Here is a 19,055-nt window from a genome sequence, read left to right on the forward strand (position 1 = left end):
ATGTACTGGGGACATGGACCACAGACACTTTTTTAACAACCCAGTTATGAAAATTGTCTGAAAACTCAGACTCCAAATTCCAAATCTATATTTTCATTGAATCAGAATAATGACTCTTAGGTATGCTGACACCCTATTTATTTATGTATTTATATATTCCGCAGATTTATATAGCCATAAATACAAATGATTCGTTTACACATTTAAATATGTGGATGAATCATTTATCTGGAAATAGAAATGGAGCAAATTATTCCAAACTTGATGAAAGAGCTTGCCATAGTCAGAGCCACCTTAATAATTAATTGGATAAATTAAAATATTGGAGAGGCACAATCATTTTCATGTCAAGTTGCTCTCCCTTTCTATATTTCATGTATGTTCTTGTACAACATGGTTCTGAATATATTTAGTTAAGCAATTCCATAATGTTTACAATTGCACTTTTCCAGTTATATAACAGGCATTGCTATTGTGCCACTAAAAGGGAGATGCAAAGACCACCTTTAGAAAACACAGATGTCGTGGTAAAAGATATTTAGTAAATCTGCCCACATAAATTATGTAAACTGAATACATAAGATGAAGACCCTCCCCTGATTTAATCAAGGAACACAGTCAAAATCAAAATCCAGCATATATAGACAACTTTGCGCCTTTTCGTTTTTTTTTTCTCGTTTTCTGCTCATCTCACCAAGACACAACTCTGATTGGCTTATAAACATTAAAAGCCAATAAAACCTTGAAGCAATAAATAATCGTAATTGTAAAACTTAACAATTAAAAGATGGGGAGGAAAGGAACAGAATGCATCTTAATCCATCAGTCTCCTCCAGCATGATGCACCCCCGTTGGAGCCCCAAGCCAACTGGTAGAACCAAGTCTTCAGGCCCTTATAGAAGGTCAGAAGGAAGGATGCGGATCTCACCTCAAGGGGCACAATGTTCCAAAGGGCAGGAACCACAGTAGAAAAGGCTCTTCTCTTGGACCCTGCCAACCCAAAGTCCTTGACCGACAGGGTCCGCAGCATACCCATCTGCCAGCACGGGTTGGGGGAATCCTATTGGGGTGAGACGGTTCCTCAAATTGTATGGATCCATGCCATGAAGGCTTTAAAGGTGATAACAAACACCTTAAATTGTACCCAGAAACAAACGGGCAATCAGTGCAGCTCAAGAGAACAGTGTTGTAATATGGGCCATCCAAAGGGCTCCAAGAACTTCCTACGCTGCCACATTCAGGATTTCTTCTAAATACTTTTCAAGGGTAACTATGTAGAATGCATTGCAGTAGTCCAAGCGTGAGATGACCATGGCTTGAGTGATTGAGCTCAGGGACTCCAGATCCAGGAAAGATACCAACACAAAGCCATGCAAAGGCTCTGCCAGCCAATTCAACTGGATTTCGCTTAAAAACATTGCTAATGCTGAGAAGTTTCTGTTACAAGTTGTCTTTTTCTCAGCATGCTATGAGAAAAAGGCCTTGCAAATTTGTTCTGCTATACCATATACCTAGACAAGATGCATAAAATCTTTAAGCATTCTCACATCCAATGAGTTGTTTCAACACGTTAGCACTTAGATATGCCAACAGATACCACTCCAGCTGTAGTGGGTCTTCATGTGCAAAACTCAACTACATCAACAACACACCTGACACATCTGGTTTAGAGGAAGCTGCTCTACAGATGGAGAGAAGTCACAGTGATTATGGGCAAGGACCACAGTTTCTACTGGGTTGCACCTGAAGCAAGAGGTGGGAATTAGGAATCTATGCCTCCTTCAAAATTTCATAGCAGAGGTAAGCAAAGATGCTGAGCCATGATTACTTCAAGGTATTTCACCACTATTAACTTATATTACCTACATAGCACCACTCAACCATATTTGAGGTGTCCCAAAGATGCTTTTTTCAAGAGGCAACTGGACTTTCTGGTTTTTCTTTGAAGATGTTTCACTTCTCATGCAAGAAGCTTCTTCAGCTCTGACTGGATGGTGGGGAATGGAAGGATTTATACTCCTTACCCAAGAAGTAAGGAGTATACTCCTGGGTAGAAGTATAAATCCTCCCATTCCCCACCATCCTGTCAGAGCTGAAGAAGCTTCTTGGATGAGAAGTGAAACGTCTTCAAAGAAAAACCAGAAAGTCCCGTTGCCTCTTGAAAAAAAAAAAGCACCTTTGGGACAACCATGGCCTGGATGACTGAGAATCTCCATAGACATACTTGAAGTGATAGATATATAGCTTGCCTTCATTATGATATTTTGGAGGAATTACTAGAAAACACTTAAGTTTATAGTAGGAAAATGTTTTGTATGTTGCACATGAGGATAGATATTATAATAATAATAATAATAATAATAATAATAATAATAATAATAATAATAATAATATTGAATTTATTAGCCGCTCCCTCTCCACACAGGACTCGGGGCGGCGTACAATAAAACATATAAAACATATGTGCAAACACATAAACATCCAAATACACACATATACAAAGACATACATGCACGGAGGAGGTAACAAATTACATCACATTAGGAATGTTAAAAATCAGCCATTAAAATACCCCATTAATAATAACACAATTTAAAATTCAAAAGGACTGTCAGGAGGAATAAGAAAAAATTACGGTTGAGCCAGGCCAGATAATTGAAAGAGGTGGGTCTTCAGCTGTACACGGAAGGAGCGGAGATCGGAAGTAATCCTGATGTCACGGGGGAGGTCATTCCACAGGGCTGGGCCCATCACAGAGAAGGCTCTGCTCCTGGGTGTCGCCCCCCGACACTGTTTAGTGGACGGCACCCGAAGAAGTCCCTCTCTGTGTGAGCGGATTGGTCGTAGGGATGTATGGGGCAGGATGCGATCCCGCATGTAACTAGGTCCTGTGCCATGAAGCGCTTTAAAGATCGTAATCAAAACCTTGAAACGCACTCGGTAGACTACAGGAAGCCAGTGCAGCTCGCGCAGGAGAGGTGTTACAGGGGAGTATCTAGTCCTCCCCATAATCACCCGCGCGGCCGCATTCTGGACCAACTGCAGTCTCCGAGTGCATCTCAAGGGAAGCCCCATGTAGAGAGCATTGCAGTAGTCCAGGCGAGACGTCACCAGCGCATGGGTGACTGTGCGTAGGGCATCCCGGTCCAATAAGGGGCGCAATTGGCGCATCAGGCGAACCTGATGGAACGCCCCCCTTGCCACGGCTGTTACATGGTCATCCATGGACAGCCGGGCATCCAGGAGGACGCCCAAATTGCGCACCCGTTCCACGGGGGCCAGTTGCTCGCCCCCAATGGCCAGAGATGGAAGCAACTGGTTGAACCGGGGGGCCGGAAGCCACAGCCACTCCGTCTTGGAGGGGTTGAGTTTTAGTCAGTTGCCATCCATCCAGTTTCACCTATCTAATTTCACCTATCCTGTTTTATTTTTGTCAATGTATGAATCTTCTATGTGTAACGAATTTGACACCTTGATTCTTCGCATAGGTCCCAATTATGTATCTAAAAAACTTGCAGCATGATAAACAAAATGCAAACACAAGCTTTGTTAAATAACAGCCAGTTGGGTATGAAGCCTGAGCATAATGAAAAATTTAGACCATGTTTTAATTTTATGATTGGTAGCTGCTTCATGTGTTCATTTGGATGGTGGTTTATGTAATCTGTTTTATAGCTAAACATGACAGCATCTTCTGTTCCTTAAAAGGACATTTCTTTAGTGGCTTCTTCCTTACTAAACTCAACCAGGCCTCCAATCATATCACAACAGGACACATATCTAAACTCCCACTGAATCCAGCACTATCTTTATTAAAATCTTTTTTGCTCTTCTGACTTGCCCCCGTATCTTTCCAAGGGGTCTAGCAAATATATTAATTTGTATCTGAGCAGGTGTGCTTGGAAGGTGCATCACTTTGAGTATGATAACAAATATTAATTATACCTGCTCCTTGGGATTATACCATATCTCTATTCTGCAGGCTTTTCCCCCGTGCAACTCTTCTTCAGATTATTAGACCATTTGAGTATTAAAGATTTTGGCATGTCTGTGCTTCTGCAAATGCTACATTAGAAAATGAAGTTGCACAGATTTTATAAACAACATGCTAAACTATAATCCTTTTATTATAACTGAGCTATTCCAGGTTCAGATGATGATTTAAACATAAAAATCAACAATCGTAGTTAATTTCCCTTGTTATTTGAAAACAGTGAGCTGGTGTATATTCTCACATCTGGTTAGATGGCTTAATCGTCTCTTGGAAACTTCCTCTTTAGATAAAACCACCAAAGGTATTGTGAATACTTCAGAAAAATAATTAATGAGGAGCAGGACACTTATTTGCTACATTCTAGGCAGGCCAGACAAGAACCTAAAACCATGAATTCTATTGCTACCTTTATGTAAGGTTGCAGTAATAGAATTTGCAAGTCTTAAAGCACTTCCTCCCTTCTCTGCCTTTGTTTTCTAGAGAACTAGAGAAGGTCCTTTTTGAGACGCTTTCTCCACTCCCATTCCCCCGTTGGACTTTCATTTATTTCCTTATGCTTTTTGCTTTATTTATTTATTTTTCTTTCCCTTTCTCTTCTCTGCTTACTACATATTAATTTGTGTTAGTTTTTACCAACTTGTTTAAATGTTTTCATAAAAATCATTTTTTTAGAAAAGGAAGTTGCATTTAATTAATCAAACAAGCTACATTTATTACAGTAGTCAATACATGCCTCACAAACTACACGTCACATTCAGCATAACAACTCTGGAAGAAATTTTGGAAGACCACGTCCCCCGTCGTCGTCCCCCCCAGGAGGCCTAACTAAGATTGAGAAGGGATTGTCTGACGTACAGAAAAATTACACATTTAAAAGAAACACATAATGCGTATGGTGATGTAGGGGAAGAAGTGACAGAACCTGGTGGTGGCGTTAAAAGAGGGATTGGCCCTGAATCTCTTTGTAGCTACAAGCAGACAATGTCCAACCCTCCTTGAATTCTGATTACCCTTACAGATAGTCCTCGACTTACAGCCATTCATTTAGTAACCATTCAAAGTTACAAGTGACTTCTTACCATTTTTCACACTTATGACCATTGCAGCATGGTCATATGATCAGAATTCGAACTCTTGGCAACCAGCTCATATTTATGACTGTTAAGTAAGTAAGCTCCCTGTTGGGAGAGCAAGTGTGCAGAGAAGCGTAATGAGAGTGGTATGGAAGAACACGCACAAACCAGCATACAGGGACACTGAATAGTATAAAAATATAGTAGTTTACTATGTGGAAATATAGAGGTATTCAGAGTTCAGTTTACAGTCCAAGTCATACACTGTTCAGTCAGTCAGTTATCAAATAGTCAGTCTAGCACACAAAGTAGCTAACAGTAGCAAAACACAGTACCTCACTGTGGTTAGTACCTCAGCGTCTAACAAACAGAGAGCTAACAGTCATTCTGGCTCCCTCTTATGGCTGCTTGAGGTAACAGCCCAATTACATCTCTCTAGCATTTAAAATAACAGATACATTCGTTACAATCATGGCTTATATACATTGCCAAACCAAGCCTAGGATTACATCCCTAACAATGACGATTGCAATATCTCAGGGTCATGTGATCACCTTTTCTGAACTTCTGACAAGCAAAGTCAATGGGGAAGCCAGATTCATTTAACGGTGTTACTAACCATAGTTACTCACTTAACTATGGCAAGCAAAGTTGTAAAAACCCTTTTTTAAAAATAAGGTAACCTTTATTGTCATTTTGATAACTCACTTAAGAACTGTTTTGCTTAACAACAGAAATGTGGGGATTTCGGCGGCGGCCAGGGGGGGTGCATCGCCCCAGGCACTGGGGAGCATGATGGGGAGGCGCTCCGGCGTCTTCGCTGCGAGGCAGCGGGAAGAATGAACAATCAGAAGGACGCGGCTGCGGTGCAGTGAGGCTGAATCCACTCTCCATTCCCCTTACTTGTTTGAAGAAATTGCCAGCTATTTAAAACTTTCTTTCGGCTTGGTTCTAAGAAGCGCAGCTGGAGGGAGGGGGATTTCCCCCCCTCCCTTGGACAGGCGGCTGTAAACTATTTTGCTCTCAGCCCTAGGGGAGGAGGAGGGAGAGAGCCAACTAATGTTGCCACGCTCTTACTAAAGGCAAATTCTGGATTTAACCCTATAATGGAGTGATGATCTGGAAAACTTTGGAAACTTTGAAACCTTTGTTATGCCTCTAAACCCGAAGCTGGCAGGGCAAGATGGCACACTTCCGTTGTCTTTATAAACAGTGAAAATTAACTCCACCTTTAAAACTTCAGGCTTCCGGTCTTTGTCTCCATGCTACTCAGATAAATCTCTTCTTGATTGTGACTCTTTGGACCCCCTGGTCTGAAAAACCTCACTCTACTGCCAGTGTGATTAGAAAAATCTCCTTCTGCCTGGACCTTTAATCTCCTGGACTCTCTTGGCTGTTCTACCTCTCTGACTGATCACTCTCTGCATTGACTGAACTCTTTATTGCATAAACAATGTCACGTAAAAAACCACCTCCTGGGAAGCCTGGCTTTGCTGCCTCTGCTCCGACATCTACAACATCCAGTCCCAGTACACAATCAATGATAACAGCTCTGATGCAATCCAAAACTATTGAGACTGAATTTCAACAAATGTTTCAACAAATCCTACAGGGACAAGAGGAGATAAAAAGACATTAAAAGAGATGAAAGAAGAAATTAAAGAGAACCAGGAACAAATTAATAAAAACTCACAGAGACTGGATCTTTTGGAGGGGGGGGGACGGCTGAGATGAGGGAGGGGATGGAAGGGGTGCAGAAGGGGAACAAAGAACTTGAGACCCAACAGATTAAAACAGAATTTGAGAGAATGTCCTTTTATCTTAGATTTCAAAATGTGGTAGAGACAGATGATGAAAACATAAGGGACATTATGACAAACATCTTGGCTGAATACATTCAGAAAGAGAAGCAACAAATGGGGTGGGAACTAGATCTGGTTTATAGGGTGAATTCAGCATATGCTAAAACACAAAATGTACCCAGGGAGGTTCACATTAAATTTCTCAGAAAAATTACAAGAGATGAAATTCTGAGTGCACAAAGGGGGCAAGCTTTGAAATACCAAGATAGGGAAATAACCATTCTGAAACAGATCCCCAAGAAAGTGAGGGAGAAAAGAAAAAACTATTCGCAATTAGCGAAGAAACTTTACCAGAAGGGGGTGTGGTTCAGATGGCTGATGCCTGAAGGTATGCTAATATTCTGGGAGGACACAAGAGTTAGAATTAATGGACCCATAGAGGCGCAGGCCTTTATGGAAAAAAATAAAGCACTCCTAGACAAACCAGATGATCTTACAACAGACACACAGGACACGGGAGGGGCCGAAGCTCTGCTGGCGGGGGGAGAAGGGGCAATACCGAGAAAACTCAGATCACAAAAATGAATAAGAAAATTTGCTTGACATAAATTGATCGAAATTATTAATTGAATTTATATGCTGACTATATATTGCTATTTAGTAATGAACTTTGTGTAAATGTATACTATGAGTATGGAGGGAGGGGGCACCTGCCGCACTTTGCAACTGCCAAAATTTGTAACCTTTCCACTACCTTTTTCCTTGTTATTTTTTTAAAAAAACAATAAAACTTTGTTTAAAAAAAGAAAAGAAAAAAGAAATGTGGGGATTGTGGTTGCAAGTTGAGGACTACCTGTATTTAACTCACAGAGAGAAGATGCTAACTACTAATTGAGAAGGCTCCTGTTAATAGGCACAAATACCAATAAATCAATTGAATTGGATCTTCCTGTGTTGACCTGATCTTTCATACCCGACAGTTATATCATAATTGAAAGAACCCGTGTGAAAAAATTAAAGGATTACTCTTCTTCCTCTGAGTTTCTGCTTAAAATCCTCCTTTTGGTAAATCTCCCCTGAGGTCAGAGAATGCTATGGTGCATCTTTTTTCAGAATCGAATGGATAAATAGTATGCACCTTTGAGAAAATCCAGCCCATCTAAAAGAGATAGCCATGAATGTATGTCCCCATGATGCCAGGTCTGGGCCTCTTAACATTCCCCCTTTTCCGGGAAGCATCTGAAATGAAAGCTAAATGGGGGATAACTGAAACATTTGCTCCTCTTTGAGTCCTTTGTTTGGGGGAGGGGGAGGAGGCTCCCCTTATTTGCTTGCTTCCTGGGAAGGTGTTTTAGCTACCATATTTTTCAGATTATAAGACGCACCGGTGTATAAGACACACCAAGATTTTGAAGAGGTAAGTAAGAAAAAAAAGTTTTTGTCTTCCCTGGCTCCCAGCAGTTCTGCAGGCTTCAGCAGGGCTGGAACAAGGCAAAAATGCCCCCGTTTTTCACCAAAATGGGGTCATTTTTCCCTTCCCCCAGCCCTGCTGAAGGCTGCAGAGTGCTGCTGGGGGGGGGGGGGTAGGGGAAGGCAAAAACACCCCCGTTTTGGTGAAAAACGGCCCGTTTTTCTCCCATTTTTCACAAATATGGGATACAGGGGCAGAGCTTCAGGAGGCCAAAAATGGCTTTATTCTGTGCATAAGATGCACCAACATTTCCAGGCTCTTTTAGAGCGGGGGGGGGGGGAATGTGCGTCTTATACTCCAAAAAATACGGTATATTTATGTCCTACCTGTCAATGACTATTTCAGCTTCAATCACAATAATACACAATAGATGCAAACTCAAGGTAAACCACTCCAAACTCGATTGCAGAAAATACGACTTCAGCAACAGAGTGGTCAATGCCTGGAATGCTCTACCTGACTCTGTTGTTACATCCCTGAAGCCCCTTAATTTTAACCTAAGACTGTCTACTGTTGACCTCACCCCTTTCCTAAGAGGTCCCCGTGTATAAGCGCACCAGCGTGCCGACCGTCCCTCTCCTACTGTCTCCATTTATCCGTACCCATTTACTGTGTTCATATCTATGTGTACACTTATACTTGTTATCTTTTACATGTGTGACAAACTGACTAACTAAATAAAATAAATAAATAAAATGTGTGCAGGTGGTGTCAATATTCAGCCAGCAGAGGGCAGTCCAGTCAAGGAGCCTGGCTGAGCGTTGCTATGGGCTTGGATGGTGCTTCCCAGAAGGAAAAAGAAGGGACTGGCCCAGGATGTTTTCCCACCAAGGCAGCTTGCCAGGATAATAAAGGGAACCAATCATAAACAGCCTTTAGACAAGCCATCATTGTTCTGTACTGAGAACGATGGGTGGTTGCCGGAATAACTGAGGCGGAGACGGAATAAAGGCTAACAAGTTTATTCCTTATAACGGTAACAAGCTAACAGAACAACTGGCTGGGAGACAGGCAACAGCTGAGGCTTCCATCTGACAGCTCCCTTTTATACTCCGAGCTGTCAGATGGCTAGCCAATCAGCTGTCGGCTTTCTCCCGCCAATACACGAATGTGGTGAGCATGCTCAGAACATGACAATCATGAATTTCTATTAGGTTGCTTGAAAAACAAAATACATTCCAAGAACCCTAGTTAAATCATGCCTTCCCTTGAGACTAATCAAAAGAGTTTGAAAAGTGTGTAAGGACATTCAGAATCTTTTATAACAGTGTTTCTCAACCTTGGTGACTTTAAGTCCAGTGGACTTCAACTTCCAGAATTCCCCAGCCAGTTGTGCTGGCTGGGGAATTCTGGGAGTTGAAGTCCACAGGACCTAAAGTCACCAAGGTTGAGAAACACTGTTTAATAAGGTGAGATGGTCCATAAAAAGGAGATGATGTAAAAAATAGCCTGGGCTTGCAGAGATCAATGCAGCTCGGGGGGAAGGGGAGGCACGGCAGGGCCCAAACCTCCTTTTGAAAGCAGGCAATGCAGAGATTCTGCTGAGGGTGAGGGCCCAGATCTCGGGCTTGGCGGAGAATCAGATAAAGAGAATGATGACAGACTTTCTGTCAACAAAGTTTATATTTGAATATTCTGCATGATGATCACTGACCCAAATTGCAAACAACGATAAGTGAGGGCAATCTGGTTGTGACGTGTGTCACCCCCCATTGAGCACCAGGGTTAAGTCAGCTGATCTGGCTGGCGAGGTGGGTGTTCCCTCCCTCCCTCCCTACTCCGTGGACGTCCCTCCCAAAGCAGTGCGCTTGATGGAAGAGGACGACCATTCCAGATAAATGGCGTGTAGCGATCTTCGATCAAGGATATAGGATAGCTGCAAAGTTAGCAACTTTACGTGATCTCTACATAAAACAAAAATACAATTTTTATAGGTAGTCCTAGGCTTACAACTATAATGGAGCCTGAAATTTATGTTGTAAGGTGGCTCAGTGGCTAAGAAGCTGAGCTTGTCAATCAGAAAGGTTAGCAGTTAGGCAGTTCGAATCCCTAGTGCCGCGTAACGGAGTGAGCTCCCGTTACTTGTCCCAGTTTCTGCTAACCTAACAGTTTGAAAGCATATAAAAAATACAAGTAGGAACCATCTTTGGTGGGAAGGTAACAGTGTTCTGTGCACCTTTGGCGTTTAGTCATGCATGCCATATGACCACGGAGATATCTTTAGACAGTACAACAGTTCTCTTAATGACCATTCAAAGTTACAACAGCACTGGGGGGGGGGAAGTGACTTATGACCATTTTTCACACTTACGACATTTCTACCATCCCCATGATCATGTGATCAAAATTCAGATGCTTGGCAACTGGTTCATATTTATGACCATTGCTGTTTCCCAAGATCATGCCATTAACTTTTGCAACTTCCTGACAAGCAAAGTCAGTGGGGATTCACTTAACAACCAGGTTGCTCACTTATCAACTGCAGTGATTCACTTACCAACTGAGGCAAGAAAGCTTGTAAAATGGGGGGGGGAGAGAATTAACTTAACAAATGCCTTACTTTACAACAGAAAATTTGGGCTCAATTGTGGTCGTAAGTCAAGGACTATCTGTAGTTTGTTATATCACTGGGATGAAACCCTCACATTTTCTTAGCAATTGAGATTTGACTTTGTAATGGCCCCCACATTGTCCCACTTCTGGAAGAGAGTAGCCATGGCTCTGGTTTTGGAGACAGCTAATTTCAGAAACTCTTTCAAAGTAAATAGTGACCATGACTAATAAAACTGAATTGGGTGGGTTTGTATAACAAGCTAAATCACAAACCATGTTTTGCAAACCTCAGTAATAGGCTTTTTATACTCTGATAAGCCACTTTATAATGCCTTGGGAAGGCCACACTTGGAATGCTGCATTCAGTTTTGGTCACCACGATGTAGAAAAGATGTGGAGACTCTAGAAAGAGTGAAGAGAAGAGCAACAAAGATGATTAGGGGACTGGAGATTAAAACATATGAAGAACGGTTGCAGGAACTGGGTATGTCTACTTTAATGAAAATAAGGACTAGGGGAGACATGACAGCAGTGTTCCACTATCTTAGGGGTTGCCACAAAGAAGAGGGAGTCAAACAATTCTCCAAGGCACCTGAGGGTAGAACAAGAAGCAATGGGTGGAATCAAGGAGAGAAGCAACTTAGAACTGAGGAGAAATTTCCTGACAGTTAGAACAATTAATCAGTGGAACAGCTTGCCTCCAGAAGTTGTGAATGCCCCAACACTGGAAGCCTTTAAGAAGATGTTGGATAGCCATTTGTCTGGAACAGTATAGGATTTCCTGCCTAGGCAGGGGGTTGGACTAAAAGACCTCCAAGGTCCCTTCCAACTCTGCTATTGTATTGTATTGTATTGTATTGTATCTATTTTTCAACTACTGGGTTTTTTTTCAGTAGACACAATAGGAGAACCCAGCCTCTGTTTCAACTACAGACATCTCTTTGAAGCTCAGCCCTGGAAAGGAAATGCATATTTTCACTAAACATAATCATCTACTTTTAAAGCCACTGAGATATCTATACACTCAGAGGCTTGAATTTTATGTCCTTTTGTTAGTAGCAGATTGCAATTATTCCAATTGTTGGTTCAGGTGTTAAGAATTCATTGGGAGGGAGATCAGAATGACAGCATCTCTTCTTGGATATAATTACACTTCCAAAATCAAAAGCTACTTTAAAAGCTGATGTTTCCTAAGCTATTTCAGTGTTATTTCCTTTCCCCAATGTTATCCCAGATTTGAGAAGTTAATGTTAAACCTTCACTTGAGTTGCAAAACTGAGATAAAGAGAAACCTGGAAAATTTTATCTAAAATCAATGAAAGGTTATGCTTCCTGCAGGAGCAGCCTCCTTCCCTGTCACGCCAAGGGTGTGTTTTGCAGCTTTGCACAATTACCATATTTTTGCACTATAAGACGCACCTGGCCATAAGACTAGGTTTAGAGGAGGAAAACAAGGAAAAACATATGAATATTCACGGTGAATATGGAGCGCCAAATATGGAGCAGCAGTGTAGGGAGGGCAGGAGGCGGAGCCTGAGAGGACCACAGATAGGTGTCCTCTCATGTGGCAGCTCTGCCTATTGAGTCCTGCACCACAGAAAAGAGACAGAAGAGGCAGGCAATGACAAAGACAGAAGAGTCGTTTTCAGGACTGTAAAAGGACCCCACTGCCGTGGCCCGGCTGCTATTCACCAAAGGACTGGCACTGGTCCAGTGGTGGTATGCTGCTGGTTCGCACCAGTGCGGGTGAACCGGTAGTGGCGGTGGCATGAGGCTCCGCCCACCCACCCTGACATCATCAAGGATTTTCTGTGCATGCAGGCGCCCTCCTGTTACCAAACCAGTAGTGAAGAAAATAGAATACCATCTCTGCACCCGCCCACCGTTGGGGAGGTAATACACTTCACGGTCTGTGACACCATATTCGCTCCATAAGATGCATAGAAGTCTCTACCCACTTTTTGGGGGAGGGGAAAGTGCATCTTATGGAGCGAAAAATACAGTAAGTTGGCATGAGAAGACTCTTTGGCTGAACAATTTTTATTAAGGCAAGACATGTCCACCTTTGAAAGACACCGACAATTACTGGATGGGATCCACCCGGAGTTCGTTGTAAGATGGATGGCTACAATAAGTATTTTAAATAAATAAATATTGATATCTTTCAGACAAGAGAGGTGGTAGGTGCAAACTGATCGTTGCCTACGCGTTTGTGGAAATGGGCAGGGGTCCATGCCCATTGGATAAATGGTGCTCTTGGGTTTGCTGCAAAAAGACCAGCAGAGAACTATCCTTCTGGAAATTATCCATGGTGGAAGATTAGGTGCTGTACTTTGGGCCTCAGTGCTCTACTTTGCTGGAAAGGTAGGCAGCATATAAGCCCTGGGACCATTCTCCTTGCCATTATGGGCAGCTATTGGGGCCCTTTTGAGGTCAGTTCCTTCCTGAAACATTGATTTGTCTCTCTAGACCACTCAAATTGCAGTCAGATGTTCATCAAATCCTCAGCTGGTGAGATCAGAAGGCTTGTGACGCTGGAGCCAGGAACTTTCCAAGTAACAGTTTGCTGGGTAGGCAAAAGCGTCAGTGCGCTTACGAAAGAGAAAAGGGGGTGGGGGTGTATCTGGCGAATACAAACCCAGCAAAAAGATCAAGGGAACCTCTTGAGTGGTTGAGAAAACCAAGCTGACCCTTGTTCCACTTCTAAACTAGCTTCTCTTCCAGACAGGCTGATGTAACTCTTCCTAAACTCCAGAGCTGACATAAAGAAATAAAAGAGCAAAAGCTCATGAGTATACAGTAATTAACCTTTTCACAGCAAGCTAATGCTACAGAATAAAACGGGAAGAAAAAAGGCCCCTGGGCTAAACATTCATTTGATAGCCTAAATTAGATGTGTCAAACTCTATTTCATTGAGGGCCGCATCAGGGTTACAATAATAATACAATAGTAGAGTTGGAAGGGACCTTGGAGGTCTTCTAGTCCAACCCCCTGCCTAGGCAGGAAACCCTATACCGTTTCAGACAAATAGCGATCCAACATCTTCTTAAAGACTTCCAGTGTTGGGGCATTCACAACTTCTGGAGGCAAGCTGTTCCACTGATTAATTGTGTTTGACCTGGGTGGGTTGGGGTGGATAGGAGGGCGTGGACAGCTCGATGTCTGTTTTTGGCTGCAAGAGGCCCTCCTGAGCTCCATTTGTTTCTAAGCTTGCCTTTTGGGCCAGATCTAAGCACCCCATGGGCTGGGTCCAGCCCGCGGGCCTTGAGTTTGATACAGAGGTGATATTCAGCAGGTTCTGACCAGTTCTGGAGAACCAGTAGCGGAATTGTTGAGTAGTTTGGATAACCAGAAAATGCCACCTCTGACTGACCCCGTCCCCATCTATTCTCTGCCTCCCGAGTCCCAGCTGATCAGGAGGAAATGGGGATTTTGCAGTAACCTTCCCCTGCCACACCCACCAACCATTCCACACCCACCAAGCCACGCCCACAGAACCAGTAGTAAAAAAAATTGAATCCCACCACTGGTTTGAAACCCCTGGCCTAAATATTCTCATCCCCTAACTGAAGATAGCATGGGCTCTTCAGACTTCCACAGATGGAGAACATTTCTCAGATCCACATATCAGCAACATGAGAATTTCTGCTTCCACAATACATGCCGAAGTGAACGCTTCATATATCAAATCATAGCACTGAAAATAATTTAGGTGAGAGAGTTCGACCCCCCACCCCACCCCACCCCCGTTCAGTGCAGGAATTCAAATTCAAGCATCTCAAACAGAAGAACTGTGTAACTTGTCCTTCAATGCATCCTATGACATTAATCATCTCTCGCTGGTGGTTCCATTAGCAGAAGCTTTTCACTTTGTCAGGAAAATACTCCAAGGATATTTCTGAAACACCCAAAGCCAAATGGCTAGCATGGGTATTATGAGAAGCATGTAGAAGATTAGAGTAATCCAGAGTGAAAGTCCATAGTCAACCATGAAAGCTCATTGGGTGAACCTCAATCCAATCAAAACAGGATCATTACAGAGGGGAAACCTTGGAAGGGCAATCCTCTGAAATCCTGGAAGAATGGCAGAACATAAATCTAGTGAAAAATATTATTGGCTCCATACTGAGTTATGGATGACAACGTGCTTTATGGTTGCAGATCAGCAAATGAGAGGCCCAGGGCTGCTTTCATCCTGAAATCTGCTTGAATGCGAAATCTCACATTCACCAGATAACCCAAAATAGGAGGCAGGTTGCATTTCCAGCCTTTGCAGACATTCATAATGAGGTCCTGAAGCAACTCAGATTAAAATTTATGAACTAGTTATGACATGTCATTGATGTTCCTCTTCCCTTTTTAAGCTCTAATAAGAGGGTCAGAGAAGGAACATCTGCAGAAAATTAAGAGCTGCTGTGCTGGAAATGGAGCTAATGCATTTATCAAGGTCAGTTTCTACTTTAAATTCACCCTTTTTCGAAAGCTGTTTGCCCTGGTGAAAAAAGTATTTGGAGGAACCAATTGGCTAATATGCTATACAGCAGCAGCCCCACCCGCCAACCTTTTGGCTGCCAGGGACTGGTTCTGTGGTGGGGAGTTTTTATGTGGACTGGCGGGGGGGAAAGGGGACAGGTTTTATGTGCTGCCTACATCCTGCACATGCGCAGATGGGGCTTAGCTTGCTTACGTGGGCTGGTTCCTGGCAGGCTGTGGACCAGTACCAGTCTGCGGACCAGGGATTGGGGATTCCTGCTATAAAATTTGGTGTGTTCTCCCTCCAAGCAGAGAAAGATTAATGATAATGGAGCAATTTTAATGGCTAAAATGGCACCGAAGGTAAAGAGTTAATCTCACCCTACACCCATGTTGCATTCCCACCCCGCTATACAAACAAACACCTCCCCACTCCCTCCCCATGGGGGATTCTTTGGTTATACAGGTAGTCCTTAATTTACAACCACAACTGAGCCCAAAATTTCTGTGGCCAAGCATGACAGTTTTTGAGTTTTGCCTAGTTTTACAAACTTTCTTGCCACAGTTGCTAAGTGAATCGCTGCAGTTGTTAAATTAGCAACCTGGTTGTTAAGTGAATCCGGCTTCCCCACTGACTTTGCTTGCGAGAAGATCGCAAAAGATGATCGCATGACCCCATGACACTGCAACCGTCATAAATACACGCCAGTTGCCAAGCATCCAAACTTTGATCACATGACCACGGGATATGCCGCAATGGTCAAAAGTGTGAAAAATAATCAGCAGTCACTTTTTTTCAATGCCGTCGTAACTTTGAGCGGTCACAAAATGAATGGTTATAACTCAAGGACTGCCTGTGTTGAGGGTTTTTTTTCCTGCCAGGAGTCACCGAGGGTGAGTTGGGTGGTCATATATATTTTCTGAAATGAAAAAATAAACAAACCATAAGACTGTTACAATGCTCGAGGCGGGGAGATCCTAAGCATCATTTTGCTGTGGAGGTCGGATACCAATGGCTGGACTCATCTGCTACAAAGACGTGCCAGAATTAAAGGTCAACATTTGAGTTCAGGTCTGGATTCAAATAAAGCTGAACAAAGAAGGTGAGAGATGTAATTTCAAGAGTATTAGGTAGCTCAGCAAAGACAGGCTGTATTGTTTGAGGAGATTAATATTGACGCTGCTTTGGAGTTTTTAAAGTGCGGCATTTTGCTTCTCTTGAAAACTGGGAAGCAGTCCTCTCAAACGAACGAAAAGAAAGGGAAAAGGTGAATTTGCTCACTTCAAGTAAAAAGGAAAAGTAACAGTAACAGAGTTGGAAGGGACCTTGGAGGTCATCTAATCCCGTGATGGCTAACCTGTGGCACGCGTGCCAGAGGTAGCACGCAGAGCCCTCTCTGTGGGCATGCACACCGCCGCCAGCTGCTCTTCTCGTTTCCTGCCAGCTGTTCTTCACATGTGCCAGAGGACTGGAAAACGGCCCAAAATCCAGCCGAAAAACAGGTAATTTGCGGGCTGTTTTCAGGGTGTTTTTTGAGCCATTTTTACATGCTGGCCAACTGGTCTTCATGGGCACCAGAGCTCTGGTAAATGCCCCAAAAACGGCCAAAAACCCCAGGCTGTTTTCCGGGCTGTTTTTGTGGGCCAGAAAATGGCTGAAAACGGCCTGAAAAAAAGGTCTGATAAAGCCCCCCAAACGGCCTGAAAATGGCCCAAAAAACTGCAAAAGACAGCCAAAAAATAGGCATGCACCCGCCAGCCAGCTGGTCTTCGGGCTTTCGGGCTCCGGCGACACAAATGCTCGTGTGTTCCAGTTGGGGCACTTGGTGCTCAAAAGGCTCGCCATCACTGATCTAGTCCAACCCCCTGCTCACCTAGGAGACCTGTACTAGGGATTTGAACCACCGAACTGCTGTCCTTTCTGATTGACAAGCTCAGTGTCTTAGCCACTGAGCCACAAGACCATTCTGTTTTGAAAATACAAGTGCTGTACCCCGCCCTCCCCCAAATCCATTGCATTAGGAAAAACTCAGGCATTGCATTTTGAGGAAAAAGATCTTTTGTGGAATGGATTTGCATTGACCCGAGAAGCAAGGTGGAGAAATCCTAAAAGCCCAACCTCATCATATGATCTGGGAATAAACCTGTGATAATCTCTTTATTCACCTAATTCCCACCAGTGTGTGGCAGAGAATTTCCCGCTGTTCTAAAGTGGAAGATTTCTTCTAACTTGTACCTGCACTTCAAAGTAGGGTTCAGCTGCCTCCGAAGCTGAATGGAGGGATATAAAAGCAATTCTCAAATAGTTTGAACTATGTTCTTACCTATTTGTCACAGAATGACTGTGGGTTCTTTTCAGTGGTGGGTTTTAATTTTTTTTAGAACCTCTTCTGTAGGTGTGGCCTGCTTTGTGGGAGTGGCTTGCTGGCCATGTGACCGGATGGGAGTGGCTTGCCAGCCATGCGACTGGATGGGCATGGCTAACTTGTAAAATGTGGTGAAACTCACTTAACAACGCTCTTGCTTAGCAACCAAAATGTTGGCTCAGAAACTCTGGCATTTGAAGCATGCAAGTCTTAAAGCTGTCAAGTTACAAGACCCTTGCACCCCTAACCCTTTAGAAAAAAACCCCAGGGGTGTTCAAACTTGACAGATTTAAGACTTGTGGACTTCAACTCCCAGAATTCCTCCTCCAGTCATGTTGGTTCAGGAACTATGGCATTGAAGTGTGCAAGTCTTAAAGCTGTCAAGTTACAAGACCCTTGCACCCCTAACCCTTTAGAAAAAAAAAACCAGGGGTGTTCAAACTTGACAACTTTAAGACTTGTGGACTTCAACTCCCAGAATTCCTCCTCTCACTCTTCATCTTGATGATGTGCAGACAGGTGGGGGGAGGGAGCTGGAACCGGTTCTAAATGGCACTGTAGATTTGTGGAACCTCTTCTGTAGAAGAGGTTAGAACTGGCAGGAACCCACCCCTGGTTCTTTTACAACTCTATGCGTGTATCATTAAGTAGGACAATGGTTTCACAGACAATGTGTCAACTCGCAATGCATCCCTTGCCTGCTCGTGAGTTGCCATAGAAAGGGGGATGGGAAACCGATGAAACACTGCAGCAAAAGACAGATGCACATTCCAGACTTCTCTCTCTCAAGGCTGTATCCCAGGATTAATTGAAGCAGCTGGAGGGAGTGATCTCTACAACCTGAGAAGTTGCCCCGTTGTCAAATGTGATTGATGATACACCCTGGGGGGGAAGGGGGAAACAGGGTCATGATTGGAGCTGTAAATTACATGGGGTCAGAGCTGGCTTCACTTGGGAACATGTAGACATGAAGCTCCTAATAAATAACTGGATTTCTTTTGAAGCTTGGCTTGAGGCTGATGATTTAATTAGTAGGAACTCTGACACAACGGTTTGACAGAGATAGAGGAGTCTTTTTTGGTGGGAGGGGTTGTTTCCTTTACTACATTCATCTATATTTTCAAAACCATGGCCAGCAGTGTCCAAGCTTTTCAGTTTTTACTTTTTGTAGCTCTTTCTCTCTCCACATGGTTCTTGCTAGCAAAGCTACCCCCATTTCTTCTTTTCATTCTCTCTCTGTGAGAGGGAGGGAGGAGGGGAATTGGCTGAGTCCAGTGTGGCTTCAAGCCTTTGACACTGGTCTCTCTGCTAGGATCTTGTGT

The sequence above is a fragment of the Natrix helvetica genome (genome assembly GCF_964273705.1).
Source record: "Natrix helvetica genome assembly, chromosome: 1".
NCBI lineage: Eukaryota > Metazoa > Chordata > Lepidosauria > Squamata > Natricidae > Natrix > Natrix helvetica.